Source organism: Daktulosphaira vitifoliae, unplaced genomic scaffold (genome assembly GCF_025091365.1).
Source record: "Daktulosphaira vitifoliae isolate Bord-2020 unplaced genomic scaffold, ASM2509136v1 Scaffold_4, whole genome shotgun sequence".
Taxonomy (NCBI): domain Eukaryota; kingdom Metazoa; phylum Arthropoda; class Insecta; order Hemiptera; family Phylloxeridae; genus Daktulosphaira; species Daktulosphaira vitifoliae.
The window spans coordinates 22,954,062-22,970,874 of NW_026099575.1; the positions used below are offsets into that span (position 1 = coordinate 22,954,062).

Genomic DNA, 16,813 nt, shown 5'->3' on the forward strand with positions numbered 1-16,813 from the left:
TTGTGTGAAAATTCTCGATTTTATTTTTTACATTTTTAACTTTATAATGCTATGACATATTGAAAAGTGTATGGATCAACATTATTTTTTTATGAGAAATAATATTTTTTAATAATCCCTTTTTCATTCTACATACTTTATCTTAATTAGGATATTAATAATGAACTAGCAGATCATGTAGCTTTTGGAATAGTCCACCAATTTTTTAAAATTAAACAGTATCTAAAGATTTGCATCGAAGCGTTTTTTTTTTATAGTGATTTTAATCACTGTCAGATATCATTATACTTGATCCATCTATACCACGTCACCACTGTGCCGCGACCTTCTGTGCTGGGTTTTTGTTTAAATTGTAATGACTGTTAAAATATACAGGGTGTTCAGTAAGTCAGGAAACGGGTTTCTATTGTTCTCATTGTTACAAACAATGAGAACAATAGAAACCCGTTTCCAGACTTACTGAACACCCTGTATATAAAATACCTGTTAATTTTTAACCTAAATATTTTTTACTAATTAGTCTCATTGTTAAATGTACTATAGGAACATAAATTCCAAATTTAATACATAATGATCCTTATTCATCAAATAAAGACTTACACTGTTTAACTTTTATAAAGAATGATCATTTCGCGTGTTCTCGATACAATGCTCTATTAATATAACCTTATAACGCTAATATCCTTAGTTTAGTACAGTGTAGTTATTACCAAAAAATTTTACAAGAAACAAATATTTTCAATTCGACACTAATCGAATGTCGTTAAATAATTCATTATTAGGTTTATGCTGTAATAGAACTTGAAATAAATATGTTCCATTGATCCAAAATATCAAAAGAGAAGAAACATTTTATGAAACTTGTACAAATGTAAACAAAAAATATTAAATTAAATTTATGTAAATATTATAAATAATAATATTTCATAACTTGATTTATTTTTATTCAACATGCATAGAAATTCAAAAGTTAAAATAACATTTTTTCAATATTTTATAAATTATTTGAGTAGTAAACCATTTTTTCAGGATAAAATAGAGAACTATGATGGATAGTGGGACGGTTTTACTAAGTCCGTAGGCGGCAGTATCTGCCAGCACATTGTATTGGGTTCGAGACTCGGTTACAGGCGGCCCTGTTGGTTGATGGAAAGATTAATTCAGTAATGGAATCACCATCCCTTTCTATTGTGACGGACTAACTACTCGACATAGAGGAACTATGGTTAAGAAACCTTCTCATTTAAGGAGGCCACTATGGCCCTTAATAAGCTGTAAAAACATGAAAATATAATAAATAGATAATTATATGCGTATTTTTTTCTTAGAATTTGCTTAAGTACTTTATTCATGATAAATTTTCTATCCAATTGAAACTTTATTGACAATTCTGGATTTATCAACTGATTTATATCTTATTTACACGCCTATGCAGCCGTTGATTTACATTAAACCAGCACTTCTTTGGGGTTTTTATGCTATTATAGGACATTTATTTTCTAAAAATCATGTAATTTATGAACTTTCTTTTCCAAGTTTAACTATATCAAAATATTTTTGAATTTCATATTTACAAAATATCAAAAAAAAAATTTGATTTAACACATTTTCAGATGAATACATGTTACTTTATTATTATTATAGATTAATCTAACTACTAAAATTGGATTATTCTGACCTTTATCTAATTAGTATTTAAATTGTAATTTATCATAAACTATTGGAAGCTAGGACATTTTTGGGAAAGGGTAGTCATTTAATATACTTATTGGATTGACATGAAAAGCTCAAAATATTTATAATTAAAACTTTTGATGGTTTTTTTTTTATAAAAGGGGGGGTTTATATGTGGTACTTACTTTCCATTCATATATGATTACTCAATATTGTTTGACTTAAATTTTACCAAAATAATTGAAATAAAATATTATAATAAAACGAAAAACTGTGTATTTTTTTTACTAAAATAACGTTTTTGTTTAACTTTGGACATTGTTTTCATATAGAAGACAAGTTGCTTAGACAATTTTTTAAAACTTTGATAATATTACACCTTATATTAAATATTGTTTAAAAAACTCAGTATTTCCAGAATATTTTGAAAAGTTAAGTTGAAAAATATTTACGTTTCGAATTCTTATGTACAAGGGAAAATAATCGGTTTTTAAAAAAAACTTTTTCGGATAAAAGAAACATGTAAAATTAGTAAGTAAAAAATTTTGATTGATCCTTAATTTTCAAATAGTTATAGCAATATAAAATATAAAATCGAGAATTCACCGTTAAAATATCATTCTTTTTTAATCACAGCAGTCATTTACACATAGAAGATATGGTTTCGAGACAAATTTTATTTTTTTCAACTTATATTACGTAACATAAGCTTTAATTTAATATATATTATTACTTGGAGTAACCCAAAACATTTTCAATTGTAAAGCTAAAAAAGTTAATTTTTCATACAAAAGTTGTTATTTTGAAAATTCCTGATGAAAGGTAAGTACTTAAAGTAATTATAAAAAAAAAGTTTTAATAATTTAATTAATAAAAGTCAAAATTAACTAATTTTAAAAATTTGCGATTTTTTGGTGTATTGTTGAAAAAATCAGTCCAGTGAAAGCTAAGAAAAAGTAGTGACAAATAAAAATAAAATAAATATAATAATAAAAATAAACACATCATGGTAGAATTAATATCTTCTCAGCTTCGCATCGAAACTAAAAAAGTTTTTGTAAGTTCTTGATAAGTAGTAGTTCAATTTATACAATTTAACTTCAATAATCATTTATTGGGAGATAATCCGTCATGTATACCTACCGTTATAAAAATCTCAAGTTAACTTGAGATGAAGTGTTTTTACTTTTCAGAAGATCAAGAATATAAAATTTACTTTTACAAGAGATTTTCATGTAAATGTATACGGATATTTGAAAATGCATGTAGTCCCATGGTAATGCAAGTTTAAAAACAATTGATTTGGTGTTTTTTAGTATAAAGTAAAATTATAATAGTGATAAAAAACATACTGTATTAAAAATACTTCACTGTGGCATTTTCTATGAATATTTCATACGTCAAATGCCTTTTGAATAGCATGCAAGTAGAAGTTTGATCGAATGCGCTATGCTATAGAATATTTTATTAGAAATTTACCACACCCATACCTAGTATCAAACTGCTTCAAGCACCTTGTGTGTTATACTGAAATGCTAAGGTAGGAGAAATCAATTTTCTTTAAGTGCATAATAATAATTTTTTTTTTTTTAATAGCTTTTATTATGAAAATATTATAGCTCGACAATTACATAAGATTCAGATGATATATAGTGCATAACAATGTATTCATATTTTTGTGCTTTGTATAATGGATAACTAAGATTTTGCAGACATTTTCGTTTGTATTAAATAATTTAGTATTCATCCCACTTCATCGAAAATAACCCAGAATACAGTTATAATTGTCTTAAGATAATTTTAATTTTACCAATATGAAGAATAGTGTTATTTGTAATTTATAATAATTAAAAACATTTTTGTATTTTATTTATTTGCTAAACGTTTAAAATTACAATCATCGATAAAAGAAAATCGTTAAAAATATACCTTTAGAGTGTTTTCCGTCTGTTATGGGTTTTAATTTAAATAAATAATGATTTACTAAAAAACTTTTAAACGTAAGATAGTTTGAGATTAAATTCAAATCGGGCATGTTTTGAGAATTTAAGACTAATTTATTCTAATATTTAAATACCACCTAAAAAAGTTCTGATAGAGCTCAAACATCTAAACATAGTTATGGTGTTATGCAAATTACGCTCTCATAATTCTCATCACGGCCCTAATATAACTTAATGTAAATAAAATATAGAGGCAATTTTTATTCTCTTCAACATAAAATTAATTGACCATCCCAGCTATGTACAGAAACTTTCATTATTAATTAACTCAAAAGTATAAAAAAAATTAAAATATATTAATAAAAAATTATCTGTGTGCCAATCAAATCATGAATAAACCTCAAACCAGTATTATTAATAAAATTAGAAAGTAGATAAATTACCTGCAACATTATGATTTATTTAATTTTAAGAGATTGTTATCGAATATAGTAAGATTAGCTATTTTGCAAATAAATAAATATGCTAATTAAAATAATTTATTGAAAAAATTGTTTTAAAATATTAAATTATAGAAATTTGAAGAAAATAAAAAACTTTTTGGAGTCGTTTTTGAGGTTACAAATATTTTTGTATACGAAACATATATGTTGTATGTATTATATGAGAAACTAAGGATGATATAATGTAATTATCTAACTAAGTTCAAAAAAAAATTTTATGGTACCATATTTTTGGAGCAAGCTATAAAATTATAATTACTACTTTAAAAAAAATCGCATTTTGATTCTATTCCATATCATTTTTCGAAGTTGAATTTTTAATATGGAATGAAAATCATTTATAAATATTTTGCATCATATTATAGCATGTTCGATTGAACTTGCTTATAATCATTCAGAATATTATTGGAAAAATACATCTGATGGTTGTTATTATACGTAGTTATGCTTTTATAACATGTGTATTTAATTAACGCTCAATTAAACTGGAATAAACTAGCCCGAAAAATGAATTTATCATTATTAGAACATTAACAAAGAACAATCAATGAAACTCACTATGCAACTAGGTTAAACAGTGTCCCAAATTCTGTAAATGATTTTTTAATGTAGTTAATCATTATTAATGAGAACTTTAAATCCACACTACTCAGCCTAAGAAATTGTATTTACATGAGACACAAAATAATGTAACAAATAGTTTTTTAAATTAAAAATTTTACTAACCCACTAATTTGATTTAAATTGTATGTAAAAATATCAACGAATTGACTAATTATTATTTCAACCTTATTATCATACGCATTATATGTTACTAGTGTTCGTTTAACTTGTATTAAAATATATCTATCGGCTTATTTATTGGTGGGAATATGTTGTAGTTTTATGGGGATCTTCCGGGTTATTTATGAGTTTTTCTCTTGCTGGCACAACTATCATAGAACTGAAGAATAGTGCAACAGAAAAGGCTACTATTGCGTACAACAGTTATACTACTCTACTACTCTTCGCCCACAATGAATCTATCACCTAATTGGAATCGGTATTGTAAACCACCAGCTGGCAATGTTCATCTAACAAATTTACTATCATTACATGAAGGGTTACACAGATTTTAAAATTAAAGAAAGACCCTTTGAATCACAATTTTTACTACTATTGTATCTACATTGACATGTCTCTGAATATTATTTATTGTATTTTTTGTGGACAACAACATTTTTAATGTGCACTATCTGTTCAATTCTTGCTACCTACAAATTCGGCTGTTATTCTCGATAGCAATTAATTTAAAGAGAGACTGACTTATTGCTGTGCATATTCTCTAAAATGTTAAACAAGAAATTAGCATGCTTCGTTGGCGGTTTTTCGTCTAGAAGCTAAAACTTATAGGTTTCTATTTGTTTTTAAAAGTCTACTTAAATTGATCCTGAATATTTTCCAAGAATTTAAATTCCTTCTCTAAACGTTTTCTTATTGAACGCACACGGTAATTTATTTTATTTTCAAATATCTCCGTAATAATTTTACAAAAACGTTATTTTATAACGTTTTTTATTTTTGGAGAAAGCTTTAAAATGTTATTTATACTTGTTAACTGCCAATGTTTTTATACCCGTCACATTAAATTACATACAATATTTAAATAGTTGTAAAGTTTTGTAATTTGCACTTATTAATTTTAATAAGTGTCGATTTTTATTCTTTGCAATCTTTTAAATACTTATAATTAAAATAAAATAAACATTTTGCATAGTAGTATTACGACACTAAAACAGAATCCAATTTTATTAGTATAATTATATTATAATAAATAATAAATCACTATATGTTTAACATAGATTAATTTATTGTACTCGTGTATGAACATACTTGCTATAGAATTATAGATAATATCTAACAATGATTAAAATAACTATTATAAAAAACAAATCAATGACAGTATTTAATTTTTAAAAAAAATTGTTGAATTATTCCAAAAGCAACTCCTATTTCCTTAATAACATCCTAATTACAAATTGTATTATTTAAAAGTATAATACATGAAAAAACACATATAAAACTTAAATTTAGCATGAAATTAAAATATAATATTTTGTATTGTAATTTTAAGAAGCTAATAAAATAAAAATAATCTTTTTAAGGAAACGTTTAACAAATAAGAACATTTGAAATAGTATTTCTAAATGATAAAAATAACACATTTTACTTGCACTCCATTTATTTTATATATTTATAAATTACGAAATAAGTGGTCAAAAATTGTTATCGAACAGTTATAATTTTAAAAAGATTATTTTTATATTATAAGTTAGCTAAATTTGTATGTTGTCAAAAAAATAAATTAAGTTAACACCCTTTTAAGGTATAAACTATGAATAGAAAAAAACTTAATATTATCAAAACTATGAATTTTTACACAAATATAGCATTTTGTATTTAATATTTGAAGTATTTAAAATATAAAAGACAAGTCATCGTGTCAAATTTTTTTTAACTTATAGTACATAACATAAGCTTTATTAAAACATACTTTTAAGGACACAAAATTTCTGGAACATTTCAAAAATTTAGATGAATAAGTTAATTTTTCATGTATAAGTTGCTATTTTGAATCTACCTTATAAGACAGGTTTTAGATTTTTACAAAATGTAAACAAAATATAAAAAAATGATTCATACAGACTTTAACAATCAAAATTTTTTGGAGATTTCTCCCGTATACAAGGAACAAGTGGATTTTTTAAACTTTCAAGAGCACTGTCTTCAACTAGTTACAATTTGTAACTAGTAATGAAAAAAAGTGGCGACAGAATAAAAAAGTCATTATTTTATACTACTCAAAATTTGACTAATTTCCATTTTTTTTTAACTCTATAAATCATCTCTCTTGTTTAGTATCTACATTATATAATATTCTTAAAATAAGTTTAAGATTAAGCTTACAAAATATTGCAAAACACATTTGATCTATTGAATGGCTATTACGAAAGGTTTAACACTATTTATTTTGTAAAATGATCAGATGTATAACATTCACTTGGTATTATTAAATTTAAGTTGTTCCTTATAATTTGTATGCATATATTTTTAAATGAACTTCCATATATATTACTAGGAATTTCTCAATTGTTAATTTTACTTTAATTTCTAATTAACTTCCATTGAATATTATTTTTATGATTTATCTTAAACTTCAAAAAGTTTTTCATGTTCTAGAATACACGTTCGACAAATATTTTTCATATTCATAAATTTGTCTTAATAATAGGACCCGTATAAAAGGGTGGAACCTAGTGTTTACTTTTAGCTCGATCTCATCACACTAGTGATTAGGGAGCTTATCCCTCTAACAAAAATGTTTATATCTATATTTTTAAAAAATGTAGGTTTCAATATCAAAAATACTCTCATACCATTATTACACTTAAGCCCTCGAAAGTTATTGCTCCAATGGGATTTATAGAACAGAAGAACAAAATATAAAAATGAGATGCACACTTGTTTTTTTTAATAACCCTATGTTTTACTCCAAATTGCATATATTTTTTTGATTTCTTTAATTTTTTTGACGATTTACTATAGGAATGCTATACTATTCTGCAGTATAGTACACTGCAGGTGTAATTGAGGTGCCATGATATATCAAGGCAACTCAAATGATATATCAATAGGGTTCATGCGTAGCAGTTGGCAACTAAAGTGAACGCCTTAATAATAATAAATTATAATATTACCCGTCACATATAGTAAACTTTTACAGAATATGACTTTTTTGTAACTATATAGCCATTCGACTAGAAGTAGGCGGACTTATTTAAAAGATTTTGACAGCTTTACTCTGTTGCATGACAACATTTTTCGAAATGTTCGCCAAGATTTGTGTTTAAGCGTACACAGAAAACTAATAAAAATAAGTTTTTTTATTATATATTAAGACACATTATTCAATGAGAAATATTTATAAGGTTAAGAAAAACCTAATTAAATGTTTGATAGCTCCTACAAGAATACACATCTAAAGTGACAGTTTAAAGTAAAATAGATTTACGTTTTGTTCAATTTTTCTATAAAACTTGATAAAAGTAGGAAAAAATGTTCAAAATTAAACAAAACGATCGGCTTTTTTTTTAATTCTTGAGTGATTTTATAAATTTTAAATAATATAGTCTAATTTTCCAAAAAAACTTGTATAAAACTTTCATTTATTTAAATATACCTACTATCAGAATTTTGAAATTATAATACCATTGTGAATCTTAAAACAATTTGATAAAAACGTGCTTGGCATATGATGTTATTAAGCGTTCACACATATATATAACCAATTGAGATCAGCTAGGACTTAATCAAGTATAATAATACTACTTATAATCAAGTAGTAACGACGCCATTAAAATTCAATAATCGGACAAGTATTGATGTATTCAAAGTAGTATGACCGGTATCGAAGAGATACTAAATTTTATCGTCATTTAGGCAAGAAGTCCTATAACATCTCAAAGATTTTTTACTAATATACTCTTAAATATTGTTTTAATAAAACAAACCACTAAGAAAAGTGTAGTGTATGAAGATGATGATAATTTTGCGTAGACCTTTAAATCCATGTGGTCATACAGTAGTTACCGTGCTAGATGACACTCCGGATTGGCTGTGGGTATCGAAAGGCCGTTATTAGAGGAAGGGAATAAGGGTAAAATCTACGTAAGAGGTGCAGACAAAGTGTAAGACACAAATATCAGGTGTATGTAAAAGGAACCCAAAGTATGAGGTATAGGCGACATGCAAGACACAAATACTAGGCGTCCTAGGTAAGGAATATAATAAAGTACGAGGTGTAATACTCAAATACTCGGGAATGTAGAGGATGAAAGTAGGTAAGTGAAATGGGAAGAACAAAAGCTTGATATTATACAGTAAACCGGACAGCTACAACCGAATACTGAGACTGATGAATGATACTGAGCATAAGACTAAATGCCAGAGCCGATTGATGTCCTAAATTGTTTTTTTTTGTATTATTGCTATTTTTGCAATAATTATTTTTTATTGTCAATTCGTCAGTCGCTAGTAGTAGATGTGTTCTCTGTGTTTTATTGTAAAATAATTTTTTATAATAATGGTAACGTGACGCCATCACAATATTCATTCAAAAAGTAAAATTATCTGAGTACCAAATCAATCTCCATTATCGTGTGTCCACTAAAAAATTAAAACATCAATTTCTTAATTATCAATTCAGTAACTTAGCTATTCTTGTGCGGTTTCTATTTTGATTTGTTTTAGTTTATTCCATTTAATTTATTGGCTTCTATTAACTCGACCATTCAATACAATATGTTTATTTGCATATTAGCTAAATATGCGATAAGTATAATAAAATGTACATATACAATTTCATATTGTGTTAGCACCAATTTTAGATTGTTTGAGATGGACTGAATTTGTGAATAAGAGTATTGTTATTTTCCATTAAGTAAACGCTGATGTGATATAATATTTATAGGGTCCTTTACCTAAACAATAATGAAATCAGTGGAAGTACGGGTATTTAATTAAGTATCAACGTATAATATAACTCATAGAGAAGTTGTAACACATTTACGTGATTTTACTAGTTACAAATGTAGCTTATATAACTAATCAAAACACGGCGTGCAGCAAATTGACGTTCTGTATTATTGTTTTTGTTAACAAGATTTAACAAGTTAAAATGTCTCGAAATCAGAGTTGAGCTAACGACATGGAAAATCTGAAACCGAGAAACATTTGCACGAAAGCAGCGAATTTTGTTCGCAGTTTGACATTGTGCATTGTTTAGTTGTTGAACGTTTCTTGACGTTTTAATGACAAAGTTTATATGTTTTTAACGACAAGGCCGCGTTTCCATAGAAGGTAAATATAAATATTATTTTTGTAACAAGTAAAATTATCAATGATTATCATGATTATAAGAAATGATTTTTTCTCCACTATTGAAGTTTTCATTAAGTTCCAAATTAATTAATTATTTTTGTCACTGTAAATACAAAAAAACAAAAACAAAGAAAGGGTTTTAATTATACATTTTTTAAATCTTTTATATTAACTTTTTTAGTATGAATAGTCATTGATGGAGCCGTTATTTTACATGAGACAACTAATAAAAAAATATAGAGAGAAGAAGAAAAAGTTTAGTATGGTGTTCAAAGATTTGAAGAAGGTGTATGACAGAGTGCTGAGAGAGTAAAAGGTAAATTCTATAAGCTATAGTGAGATTAATTATTTTGTATGGGACAGAGTGTTTGCTATTCGAATAAAAATTATAACAGAAAATGAGTTTAGCAGAAATGAGAATGCTTGATGGATGACTAGTGACGTGATAGAATAAAATAAATAAATAACATGAGAGAAAATGGGTATAGATGGTATAGGTGATATTATAATGAGAGAAAAATCAGCAGGTGTATGAACGGTTATGAAAATGATGAACAGGAAGACCGAAAAGAGATGGTTGGATGTAATTAGGGGTGATTTGAAGAGTACTAGTATGTGTATAGATAATAGGGGTGACGGTGTTACCGGTATACCGATTAGAGGTCGATATACCGGTATATCGTATACCGGTATACCGTCTTTTTTATTTATACGATATACCGAAAATATCGAATATACTGATAATCCCAAAAATATCGAAATATCGAGTATACCGATAACCGAAATTAGTTATTGAATATTTTAATTTATTTTTAGATTGTTCAAAATTTCCAGTGAGAAATATATGACATATTTACAATACTAAATATATATATCTTAAATACCGATATGGGTTCGTATTATTTTGTTTTTATTGTTGTTTATCACAATAATTGCATCTTAGCGTTTATATCGAATTGAACATAAAATATGGATTCTATAAATTTAGAGTCAGACCCTTTAAAGTGGTGGAAAGTCTATCAAAATGAATTTCCAACTTTGGCCGTACTTAGTAAAAAATATTTATGCGTACAGGGTTCCAAGCGAACGTGTATTCAGTTGTGCGGGCAATATAATTACTGATCATAGATCATCTCTATCAACAGAGCATGCCGAAGAACTCATATTTTTATCTATGAACTCTAAATTTGTATCAAAATAATTAAATTAAATAATAATTTGTGATCTTGTTTTTTTTTTTTATAAATTTATTATAAATTAATTAATTCATATTAATGTTATTATGTAATATTATATTATTATGTAATATCGGAAATACCGAAATATCGAAATTACCGTATCCAAATACCGGTTTAACGATATTTTCGGTATACCGATTCATACCGGTAAAAATTATCATACCGAAATATCGATATTAAAAAAAAATACCGTCACCCCTAATAGATAATATGTGGATCGTGTTAAGTGGAGTTTTAGGATACGGGCGACTGACCTTGAGTAGTTGAGATAGAGGCGTGATAGAAGAAGTACACTAATTTTTCAGCATATTGTTTCAAAACGATTGATTTATTTTCAAGAAATCCATTTTTTATTTTAATCTTATCGAGTTTTCATGATAATGTTTATTAATAATTATAATTTTACTCAGAATTATAACTACAACGAGATACTATTAATATAGATACTACTATTTGTGAGATTAAAAAAATAAATACTCACTTATTCCTTTATAACTGTTTATTTATTTTATACTCAACTTGTAAAAATAAATTAACTGTGTGAACGTTAAATAAAACACGTGTGTGTATGTTATTACTCGGAGTAAATTATTATGGAATTCAATTAATAAAGCAACCAAATGCAATTAACTAAGAAATTATTTTGGAAAAGTGCGTGGATTCTTTGTAACCTTTTGAAAGAGATTTTAGTTTTTGATTCATGTACTCGGCAGTTTAATACTAACAAAATCTAACATTTACTAAGCGGCACAAGCCAAATACAATAAAGTTAGGTTTAAAAAGGATGTATTATTTATTATCACAGGAATGTGTATGGCAGCTAGTTATCACGGTGTATTTTAACACTTATGGCTTTTTGACCTACCAAAAACTTAATAGTTGGTACACTGTCGTAAAGTGTCAAAGACTACAATTACCGAACAGCTGTACACACGCACATGATCGTCGGTCACACCATCGCCGAGCTCGATTGGCCATGACCGGCTAGTCGGAAGGTTTATGGGATAGCCAAGAGACGTTGAAATATTATCTTTGGTGGTACCCAAAAAAAGGACGACGTGCCGTTGGGATTTATGTATTTGCCGGTTTCGTGTCAGCGTTATGCGAAAGCGAAGTTATTATCGGTGATGACGTTGAAGTGTTACAACATTTTTTTATATTTATGGTCATTTGCGTGGGTCCAGAGAATTGTACACCGTTTACCGAATTTTCCGGTCGGCGCATAATGTTCATTTTGAATTGTCTGCAAACATGCTGTTTAACGTGTACAATCATTGTACAAAATGATGGCTCAAAAAAAATCGATCTTCGAAATGTTTATGAGATACCTCATAAATGTATTATATACATTAAAATAAACATTTTATGAAAATTTGAGATTAAAAAAAAAATTTTTACAGGTCGCTCAACGCGTTTTAAGAAAATTGACCAAAAATACTCAAAAAAACATAAAATGTCATTATTTATTCAATTTTTGTTCAAATTTCTTACTTAGTACATCTAAATTGTTCGTTTTTTAATGCCGAATAATAATAATTAGAAAAAAAAATTGTAAGTCCAAAATTGATTGCGTAAAGTCCATAAAAAGCTCAAAAATATGGTTAAGTTCAACGAACACTTAAGTAAACCAAAAAATTTTTTTCTTTAATTTTTTTTTTTTAATTTGATTAATATTTGTGTGTATTTTAAGAGGAAAAAATTTTTTCCACTAATGTTTAAAACTACTACCTTTTTTTTTAGATTAGAACGTACGCTAGAATATACGATGTACATAAAAATAAATGAAAATATCGTCAAATTTTACTGTTTCCTTTTTACATTTTTTTATTTTAAAATTTGGCATTAGCTATATATACATACATATATATTTATAATTATAAAAATAAAAATAATTTTTTTTTTTTTGTCACCAATGTTGATTTTTTACAATCGGGGTACTCATTCTAGACAGAATAAACGTATCTAGCCGAAAAGCCACGTATATTTTGGCGTCTGCTTTAACTTAGTGTGATAAAAATATTAATGATTATTCGATAAGTAAAGATTGAATTCAAAGAGCTCGTAATTTTAATAGAAAAATTATAAATAATGAAATAATAAAATAATTCAAACCAAACACCGCTTTAATGGTTCACTGGGACGGAAAAATGTTGCCGTCTTACAACAAAAAAAATTACACTGAACGTTTAGCGGTATTAGTATCTGGTGATGGCAAAACTAAACTTTTGGGAGTGCCTAAACTTTTAAATTCTACAGGCAAATCGCAAGCTGATGCCGTTATTAAGCTTTTGGTTGATTGGAATTTAGTTAATCAAACAAATATGATATATTTTGACACTACTGCCTCCAACACTGGAAAACTAAATAGTGCATGTATTTTAATCGAAAAAAAATTAGGTAAGGAATTATTGAGTTTTGCTTGTAGGCACCATATACATGAAATAATAATTAGGAGAGTTTTTGATAAATTAATGCCTCCATCATCTGGCCCAGACATAGCTCTATTCTAAAGATTTTCTAATAGCTGGGAAAATATAGACAAAAAACTATACTGTAATATGTTGACAGATGATGTTGTGTTAAAGATATTAGCACCAAATATAGACATAATTTCTAAATTTGTGAACATAAATTAAATTTAAATCATCCTCAGGACGATTTAAACTCAATAATTCCTTACCTAATTTTTTTCCGATTAAAATACATGCACTATTTAGTTTTCCAGTGTTGGAGGCAGTAGTGTCAAAATATATCATATTTGTTTGATTAACTAAATTCCAATCAACCAAAAGCTTAATAACGGCATCAGCTTGCGATTTGCCTGTAGAATTTAAAAGTTTAGGCACTCCCAAAAGTTTAGTTTTGCCATCACCAGATACTAATACCGCTAAACGTTCAGTGTAATTTTTTTTGTTGTAAGACGGCAACATTTTTCCGTCCCAGTGAACCATTAAAGCGGTGTTTGGTTTGAATTATTTTATTATTTCATTATTTATAATTTTTCTATTAAAATTACGAGCTCTTTGAATTCAATCTTTACTTATCGAATAATCATTAATATTTTTATCACACTAAGTTAAAGCAGACGCCAAAATATACGTGGCTTTTCGGCTAGATACGTTTATTCTGTCTAGAATGAGTACCCCGATTGTAAAAAATCAACATTGGTGACAAAAAAAAAAAAATTATTTTTATTTTTATAATTATAAATATATATGTATGTATATATAGCTAATGCCAAATTTTAAAATAAAAAAATGTAAAAAGGAAACAGTAAAATTTGACGATATTTTCATTTATTTTTATGTACATCGTATATTCTAGCGTACGTTCTAATCTAAAAAAAAAGGTAGTAGTTTTAAACATTAGTGGAAAAAATTTTTTCCTCTTAAAATACACACAAATATTAATCAAATTAAAAAAAAAAAATGAAAAAAAAAAATTTTTTGGTTTACTTAACAGTTCGTTGAACTTAACCATATTTTTGAGCTTTTTATGGACTTTACGCAATCAATTTTGGACTTACAATTTTTTTTTCTAATTATTATTATTCGGCATTAAAAAACGAACAATTTAGATGTACTAAGTAAGAAATTTGAACAAAAATTGAATAAATAATGACATTTTATGTTTTTTTGAGTATTTTTGGTCAATTTTCTTAAAACGCGTTGAGCGACCTGTAAAAATTTTTTTTTTAATCTCAAATTTTCATAAAATGTTTATTTTAATGTATATAATACATTTATGAGGTATCTCATAAACATTTCGAAGATCGATTTTTTTTGAGCCACTGTACACTGTACATTTATGAAGTTGTCTAAAAAACTGGTCATTAATAATTATTTGTTGGCGTTCCTTCCGTTACTTTTCGCTTCTTCTGCTCACGTTAAGACCATTTTTCCAGATCTCCCATATCGTTTACTTCTAATAAGCCAAAGTCAATTAAGGTACAATACATTTTTCTGATTTTTCAAAAACCGCAATGTACTTATTTATTGCATTCGCATTGTTGTTCGGTAAATTTACGTGAACCAACAACACAATGAACGTTTAAAAAGTTTTTATTACTTCAAAGATCACGTTTTCCGTTTATTGTGGCTACTATGAAACAATACTACTGAATGCTTTTTTGTGAACTATTAAATCTCACAGGAAATACGAATCTAGAGTATTGAAATATCTTTCTTCGACCTTATTAAATGTTTGAGATACAAATCAGGGATTCAGGTGAATTTACATTTGTTACTATCAAACTTCTATTGCATGAATGTTTTACTAATTAATATTTTTAAGAAGACTGATTTTGAATAACAATTTATGGATTGTATGATCATGAAGATAATCATAAATGATTATGACTAGTCAGATTATGTACAAAAAAAAACAATTATTTCAATACTAGAAGAAAAAAAAATCTTGAGAAAATATAAGTAAAAACATTTGATACTGCGTGAAAAAGTAAAATTATTTTTTCTAAAAATCATTTGAAAAATTGGGTAATTCTTTATAACGAGTCGTAAGATTATGAAATGTTTATTAACATACATAAAATTGTTTTCAATATCTGTTTAAATTTAATTTCTTTATTATAAAAAAGTTATAGAACTATATTAATAAAATATTGACACCCTTTAAAATTATCCTGATAATTGTTCACTGAACAATGTAATGCTTTCCATTAATATGTTTTTAATTGTGAGTATAAAATACATTAGTTTAAAAAAAAATTAGGGTTAGTAGTTATTTTTATTGTATCATGTAGTTGCAATAGATATTTCATAATTTACGCTTGGTTTAAAATCGTATTTCAAAAACGGCATTAATTATTTTAAGTAGCTTTAAATACGTTATTGTAGATTTTCCACCAATAAATAAATAAAAGCGTGAAAGAATTTTGTCGAGTTCAATGGTAGTTCTAAAATTCAAACATTCCATTATGTTATAGCTCGTTTTTACCAATGTGGGAAAATAAACACATTTATTTGTAAATTGCCAATAATAAATATTTTATTAATGTTTACTATGTTTATCGTAACCTGTAAGCAGTGGTTTATAGTGTCAACATATATACCTAATATTTCATTGTAGTAATGCATAAAAAGATTTTCTTTTTATTAAAAAAATTAGTGTCTCATCGTATAAAATTATTTATCTTTTACAAATATTAAATTGTACACCGATTTTGAAAGTTGATTATGCATAAATTTGCAATAATATGTTAAAATATCTTTAGTTCTTACTATTTTAATAAATAAAAACTTTTATATAAAAAAAATAACCTAATTTTTAACATTTCTATAATTAAAAACCAAGTACTTTGCAAAATTGTGTTGTAGTAAGCATACAATTTCATTAAGGTGCACAAGGTGTGTGAAAAACGAGATAATAATGAATAAAATAAAAAGCTAGAAGCTGACAACTGAAAAAAAAAAATACTAATTTAGAAGTTGTCACACTAAAAAAACCTATATATTGAACCAACCAAAATCATAATTAATATGGCGACAACATAATTATATTGTCGGAAGAATTATCT

The 16,813-nt window shown here is 26.3% G+C and overlaps 1 protein-coding gene and 1 long non-coding RNA gene across 5 annotated transcripts in view; one reads left to right on the plus strand and one right to left on the minus strand.

Annotated features, from left to right (window-relative positions):
• The window catches only part of LOC126903749 (uncharacterized), a 15,624-nt gene extending 14,087 nt beyond the window's left edge, over positions 1–1,537 (plus strand). The window contains exon 3 of the long non-coding RNA XR_007703583.1: positions 1,030–1,537. This is a non-coding gene — a long non-coding RNA (uncharacterized LOC126903749). The remainder of the gene's footprint in view (positions 1–1,029) is intronic.
• Positions 1–16,813, minus strand: part of LOC126903727 (solute carrier family 12 member 6) — a 170,516-nt gene that overhangs the window by 138,485 nt on the left and 15,218 nt on the right. The gene's annotated exons all lie outside the window — the stretch shown is intronic.